This window comes from Egretta garzetta, unplaced genomic scaffold (genome assembly GCF_000687185.1).
Source record: "Egretta garzetta isolate BGI_Z169 unplaced genomic scaffold, ASM68718v1 scaffold149, whole genome shotgun sequence".
Lineage (NCBI taxonomy): Eukaryota > Metazoa > Chordata > Aves > Pelecaniformes > Ardeidae > Egretta > Egretta garzetta.
In genome coordinates, this window is record NW_009269998.1 from 2904763 (window position 1) to 2912585 (window position 7823).

Sequence of the window (7823 nt, forward strand, 5' to 3'; positions counted from 1 at the left end):
CCCCCCCAGCTCCCCCAGCTGCTCCCCAGCAGCCTGGGGCTCCAGACCCCTCCCCAGCTTTGTTTCTCTCCTCTGGACACGCTCCAGCAACGCAATGTCTGTCTTGTAGTGAGGGGCCCAACCCTGACCCCAGTATTCAAGGTGCGGCCTCACCGGCACCGAGTACAGGGGCCCGGTCCCTGCCCTGCTCCTGCTGGCCACACTATTCCTCATACAAGCCATATTTCTACGGAAATAATCACTGCAGCTTCCCGTAGGAGATGGCATGGGTGGATTACCTCTTTCTAGGTGCCAGAGAGTCAATTAGCGCTTCGGTAGTTCCGTCCCTGCAGAGGGGGATGTGTTCCTGTCCGAAATGCCAAAGCCCAATGGCAAACCCAAGCCTAAGTAAGCCCCCGCGGCTGCTGCGCTGGACGTAGGCTGGGGTTGTCCCTGCCTGTGTCACCGTGCTTGGCTGGGTGGTGGGGGAGCGGGAGAGCCATCAGCCTGCCCAGGCCATCTCAGGAACCTTCCAGAACCTTCCTCAGTTTGTTGGTCTTGCATAAATTACAAACATCGGTGACTTTATAATTTGCACAGCTTGATATGAAGGTACCTCTTGTTCAGGAAGGACTGTCGATGCGGTAAAGATTCACATTTCTCAGTGTTCTTGTTAGTTCACAAGGTTTTACACCACGTGTTACTGCATTCCACCCAGGACTGGCCGACCCAGAAGGTCTTCATTGCCGCTTGGACGGGTGCAGAAGACAAATGGTGGGTTGCTCACGTAGCATTTTGAGGCTTCTTTTGACTCTCATCTGCTGTTAAATCTACCGCTTTCTAGCGCTGTAGAATGATCTCCAGGTCCAGTAGCAATTTATCTTTTTCCTAAATTTAGCAAGTGTGGGGGAAAAAAAAAAACCCGGGGGAAAAAAAGAAACCCGGGGTAAAAAAAAGAGTATAGAAATCATTGTGCCGTTTGGGTATTTTTACTTTTTTAGAATTATTTTAGAAAGAAGAAATGCTGAGCAAAGATTTGTAACAGGAATTATTTGACAGAGAACTGGCTTAAAACTTTGCGGAGAGATGGACTCCTGTACTTTTCCCAGAGGCAGTTACGGACTTTGTATCTGAATTTGCTGTATTTTTCTTAAGAATTTTTGGTGGTTTGTATGAAGGAAACCTGTAGTGAAACTGAAGGGGAGGAATTTTATTGGAGTGTGTGATCATGAATGTATTTATTAAGGTTCGTAAACCCCTGCAAACAGTTTTTCAGGTTCTCGGAGCTCGTACACCAAATTCAGACTAGACTTTTCCAGCATCCATTTAGAATTATTTCAGTAAATCTCTGCAGTTTAATGAAGACACATGGAAAACTGATTTTTTAAAAAGAAATTCAAAACCACATTGAGAGCTGTTCTATAGTCTGATAAGGAGTCTTCCAGCAATAGAATACAGAGAGAAATTCTGTGCATCCAAGTATAAAACGTTGTCTGGGAGCTACACAGTAAGGTCAGCTGTGAAATGTCTCAAATATGCAAAAGCCCCGAATTCACTGAGGAGATGCACATGAAAACAGTGAAGGAATAGGAGTTGCCTGCTTAAATACAGACTCTGCACGGAAAAATAAGCTTTTTGCTAGTTTTTCTGTATATATAGACATTGTCGTAAAAGACCGAAATATAAAAATGATAATTAAATACTAAACATGTTGTCGTTTTATCTACCTGTAGCGTGTTGACGCACATGCTTGTTTGCATGCGTTTTGATTTATTTTACATGCTTTGTCTAATTGATATCAAAACTCCTGGGATAAAATGGGCCCTTTTCTCCAGAGAACTTGGATTGCTTTCAGAATACGAACTCACGGTCGATGACGCTGATGTCTGAACGGCTCAAAGTTGTCCACTGGACAGACATGAGTATCGAACCGTCCAGAATGGCATCAGGAGGCAGGGTCTTTGCTGAAAAAATTCATTGGCAATTTATCAATTCCCCGTGTAACTCCATTGATTACTTCCAATATGGATTAGGTAGCATTTGGCAGCATTGCGTAATTTTCTAGTTTTTATTGGGTTCTTCTGAGGTCCCTCAGTATCCTCGCTAGACCTAACACAAATAAGATTGTCATTCGCCGGTTTTATCACCTTTTTTTGTCCCCGTCACCTTTCAGAAGTTCAATGAGCGCATTAATTTCCCCAGTTCCAATGCATTTCCTTAAAGTCGTTCTAAAATCTGGACATTATCCTGTGCTCCCCTTCTCTTCTCATAGCTAACTTCTCCTGGAGTCAGTAACAGCTAAAACGTTTACACAGAATGGCTACGGATCCCATATTTTGGTCTTATGTAAAAATATGTGAGTCTGTAGCAGTTTCAGTCTTGTTAGTGGAGCTACTGTATACCGGTTCCCTAATAATTATTATATTATAAATTATTGGGGGTATTGAGGGTGTTATTAAGATATTCTATAAATGCCCTTATTTATTGTTATATAAGAAGAAGTTGGAGGCTCTTCTAGTCCCTGATATTTACTTTAACTCTGAGATCCTGTTAGCACATTAAGTAACGTCTAATGTGAATGAGAATACAGCCCAATGTTACGCTGCCACAACTGAGGTATGATAATCTCTGTGCTATAAAAAGCAATTAACATCGGTATTAGGAATATCAGCAAAGCAAATGTCCTGAGAGTCAGCAGCATGTGAACACACACACCTAAATGCATGAAAAATGTCTAATTACCTCCGGGCTGGCAGAAAAGAAAGGGTGATTGTAAGAAAGATTGTAAGAAATGGTGAAGTTTGAAGCAGTCACTTAACCCTGATGTCAGCTTATTTAACGTATGTAAAAAAAAAAGTCACCTCATTCCCAAATATTTCTTACAAAATCGTGCTTATGGGTAAATGCTATAAAGGCTTTGCCTAAACCCTTGCATTTTATGCAGGCAGAGATCAAAATGATGGCTTGCTCATGGCTCAGATGTCTTAAATAGCTCCCTTTGAAGCAGAGCAAAGTCAGGAATCTTAAATCTCAGTAAGTTTGTACTTTGACGGGTTAGGTTTAGAAGGTAAGCTCATGCATAGCAGTCAGAGCTTCCCTCATAGTGTTGTTCTTCTATAGAGTTCTTTTGCTTCGTGTGATACATTCTAGTGGTGACTCAGTAGTACATTGATTTAAAAAATGTATGGCAGTACGTTAATCATGTTCCTGAGCATTATTATTTATTCACATAAGGTTAATGCACGTATAAAGCAAAGTTCTCAGAATCTGAATAGCAATTAAAGTTCACGGAGCTGCAGGTGGACTCAGCAAGTACATCTTTGCCCTTTCAGTTCAATTCCAGTTCTCTGAACTTAGAAACACTGAGAAAACATTTAACTTCTTCATCCAGCTCTGTGGTTTTGTTCAACAAGGCCCTCTGGCTTGGCAGTGTTACTTGTGAGTAGCAACATCCAGGGTCTTTGGAGGAGCAGATCGAGGTACGTGCCCTTTCTGGAAAATACCCTTTCACCGGCTCATCTGCGCGTACGTGGTGATGTCCTTCAGCCAGGCACCTCCACTGATAGTAAAAGTGTTGAGCAAGGGATTTCTAAAGTCTGTTGTCCGTTCCATGCTTCTATACCAATGCTGATGAGGTGACATTCTTCCCAAAGGGGTCTTGGCTGGCTGCTTGTTCATTTTTCAGGCTTCAGGGAGCTTCCTTTGAATGAGGGAAGGTGGTGTTCTTAGCATTTCCATGGTTTTCCCCCACGTGTTCTCTTGAGTTCTGCTGTTAGCAGTTCCCAAGTGTATGGAGTAACAAAGCTGTGTGTCTACAGTGGGCTTCGTTCATGATGGGAATTGCCTGGAGCTAGAAGCAGGCTGGGCAGCGTGCTTTAGGAAAGTCTGCAGCTGGGAGAAAAAATGGGCAGGGAAGGCTAATGGAAATGAAAACAAGCCCAAGAACTTCTTCAGATGATTTCCTGCCATTTTAATTTTCAATAGCATTTATATCAGATAACAAAACCTCATAAGCTTTTTCCCTCACATGTGTGATAAGATGACGGATCTAATGGGAGAAAAAGACTTTAGAGAAATCACCCTTTTCTGGTCTGTCCTCTGATTTCTCCGGGTGATCAGGGTTATTCATGCTTACTTAAAAAGCCTTTCTAGAATATAGAGAGGCATCTATTTAGTAGAGAATGACTGAAGGTTATGCAGAGAGTCCCTTTCCCTTCCCAGAGGATGGGAATGTGCATGCTTCTGGAAGATCCCAGGCCCCTTCCTCTTGCCACCAACATCCACAGAATGGCAGGGTGCAACGTTGGGTGGTCTCGGGTCTGCAACTGCTTGGGCATTGCACTGTACCACAGTTCTCATCTTCTTTTGAAAATGGTAGGGATCAGATATAAGGATTTATGCATAGTTCCTCCTGCAGTAATCCTCACGCTTAAGGTTTTTAACCGTGTGTAATGTTGTCCTTTTTCCATCCTCAAAATACGTATTATTCTGTTGAGGGCCCGTGAGGCAGGTGAGCTGGCTTCCACTGAGGATAGATTTAAAAAGAAACGTGGTTCTTCTGAGATGTCTAGAAGCTGAAATTCACCATGAAGTTAGGTGATATATAATCCTGGAGTAGAGCTTGAGCCATGAAAATCAGTGAATTCTGTTGTAATGTAATAAAACACGTGGTTTCAGCTGGCTCTGATGGCAACTACATGGCAGAAAAGAGAGACAGAAGATACTTAGGACCTAAGTCCATTTAGACTCTGAAAATGGCCGGGATATCTGAACCTGCCTCTGGTTTGTGTCTGCTCACAGCTTTTGGCAGTCAGTGGTTACAGACCCCTGAACCGGAGGCTGCCTGTGGACCATCACATTTCATAGCCACAGGTAGATTTGTTCAGACCCTTTTTAAAATCTCCTTGAATCTTTGCTCAGCGAGAAAAAGACAGAAATGAAGAAAGTAGATTAGGTTTGTAAAATAAAATTCCCTGCAAGAGGGGAATTTTGGCTTTGGGAAAAGACTAATGGGCTACGTCTGTGCTTGCAAATCCATCAGGGTTGGAGCATGGGGTTGGACACTGGCCCATGGCAAACGATACTGCTTGTCGTTAAGACACCCCATTAGCTTTTCCTTTCATGCCTGGGCATGATTCGGAGTTAGATGGTTTGGAGATGGATGCAACGTTTCAGGAGGGGAAGAGTAGTTCTGGTGCGTGGGCAGGAGCTGTGCCGCGGGGTCAAGGGAGCAGCTCATCTCCTTTACGTTTAGTGGTATGGTGGTATTCACATTCGGCTCAGTGCTGTCTTTGGAACCGAGAGCAAAGGGACCATCCGCTGTTGTTTGATGTCTGTTGTGTGCTGACAAACAGGTCTCTCTGTGTTCTTTGCAAATTAATGGCTTAGCTATGCAGAAATACTTGGCTTTATCCCCTTTTTAGTTCCTGATGCAGACTCGACCACTTCCCTGGGCAGCCCCTTCCAGGATTGTCAAGCACTGGAAGATGCTGCCCAGGGAAGGGGTCGAGTCCCCACCCCTGGGGGGATTTAATAGCTGGGCAGACAAGGTGCTTAGGCCAGGGTTTAGTGGTGGGATGGCAGGGGTAGGGGAACGGTTGGGCTGGGGGAGCTTAAAGGGCTTTTCCAACCTAAATGTTTCTATTCTGTTCTATTCTACTCCATTCTGTAGTTGTCAGGACTCTATGGACTAATGAAAAAGTGAAATGGGGAGGGTTATCCTATTGACTTGCCCTTCGTCCCACCATGTGCCATACGTGCTTTTGCCAAGTCTCTTCTCAAACCATCACGTCGTACCGATTCCCTCTGCTAACTTATACCAGTCATATCCTCTGTAAGGATGAAATAGGGAAAACTCTTCAGAGGTGCAAGCTAGTGCTTACTTCCAGTAGTTGGGCACCCCAAAGGCTGCAGTACGTGTACATACAGGCCCCAAATTTATAGGTTTAACCAGCATGGCACTCTTAATTGCATTTAAAGGCTATAGCATCTTCCTGTTAGGATTTTCTGACAGCAGTGGCATTAACGACATTTCCCTATGAAGATCTATGAAGATCTTTGGAAACATTCAAGGTTGGATGGGGCTGTGAGCAACCTGATCTGGTTAAAGGTGTCCCTGCTCCCTGCAGGGGGGTTGGGCTGGGTGACCTCCGGGGGTCCCTTCCAACCCAAACCATCCCATGATTCTACGATTCTATAGTGCCTCAGCAGCAAACTATCATTTCCAAAGACCTGACTATACCGTATCTGGAATTGTATTTCCCACCTTTTATCCTGAGCAGAGTAAAGCACATTAGGGTTATATTTTTTGAATCATATTTGAATCACTCAGGACTTCCAAAACATCCCACAGAGGAGTGATTCAAGAAGACAATGAAATACATAATCTTTTCAGGCGCTTCTAAATATAAGGAGGTTGATGATTGCCGGTGGGCTTCAGATATTTAGTATTCAAAACCTAATAAAATTATCATAGCTTTCCTTTCATGATTCGGCACCTAGTAAAATTACCTGCAAGTTGCAGGCAAGGTGCTCTTCTGCTGCTGAAATCGTTACAACTGTACGGTTCTTTCCTGTATTTTACAGCCATCTGTCCCAACCAAGCGAAAATTCGGTTTTGAGGTTTTGTCTTGCCTTGGTGTGTTCCTAGCAAAGGTCCAGCCCTCCCGGTGTTGAACGCGTTACCTTTGGAACACATTGACTTCCAAATGCACCAAGATGTTAAACCATGAAAGTAAAAACTATTAACATGAAACTGGAAAAAAAAATGGATACGTCTTAGCCGATATGTCAGAGTGCTGGTGGTGTTAAGGCAATTAAATAGCAATGAGAAAGCACTAAGGTCCATCGCTGTCAGCCTTGGAAATCCATTTTAAATTTATAACTAGCATAAAATGATTTATAATCTATATAAAAAGAGATGGTTTGACAGAAATAGGGAGATGCTGAAGAAAATATTGCAGAGGCCAGAAGTGGGAAGCTGAAGAAACTGTATTTCACATCTACTTCTTTTTTACTGACTTTTCCCTTTTGATGGGCGAGCAAATTATTGCTTGCTTGTTTTCTTATGAATATAACACAGAATCAGTCTGTCACAAATCGGGAGAAAAGCAATTCCAGATGGAACCCACCCCAGCCAGTGCTTGGGGAAAGTATTTGGGTTTTTTGGGGGGGCCAGATGGGATGCCACAGGGCTATCTGCAAGAATTAGTTGGGGTTTTTTCTTTAATGTAACATCTAATGCGGAACATAAAAAGGGTGAAAATACATTCTTGAGAACACGGTTGCCGTAGGGAAACGCCTGCTGCCTGTGTTCTTATTTCTCGTAAGCTTTCTTGCAGTCCAAGGGGAAGGAAAGGGTCAAAGGAGCAAGGAAAGCAGAGATATTAATGCCTGGCTTCAGCGGTGCCATGGTCAGTAATAACAGGGGAACTCCCCTAAGGGATAGGCAGTAACAGATCATTTTAAAGCCATTGGCTTTGTCAATAGAAATAAGACCCGATGAACCACTAATTAGCTCTTTGCAGCTTCTCGCCTGCTTTAGACTGTTTAGGAAACAGACTTCTGCAGATCTTAAATCTGAGGCCAGGGACGACCACTCGAGGCTGAAGACCGCTAATAATACTTTTCTAAATTATCTCCATTGGGAGCTCTTTTTCTTTTACTACCACATGCACATTTTACAGATGATACAAGCCATTTCCTGAAGGGCACTTCAGCAAAACCCAGCTTGAATTCACACCATGTTTCCCGGGAAGAATTTAAGTGGAGTTCTAAAATAAAGCACTAAATTTCAGCTCTGGAGTAACTTAATTAAATGACAGTCACTTTGCAAATGGGTTTTG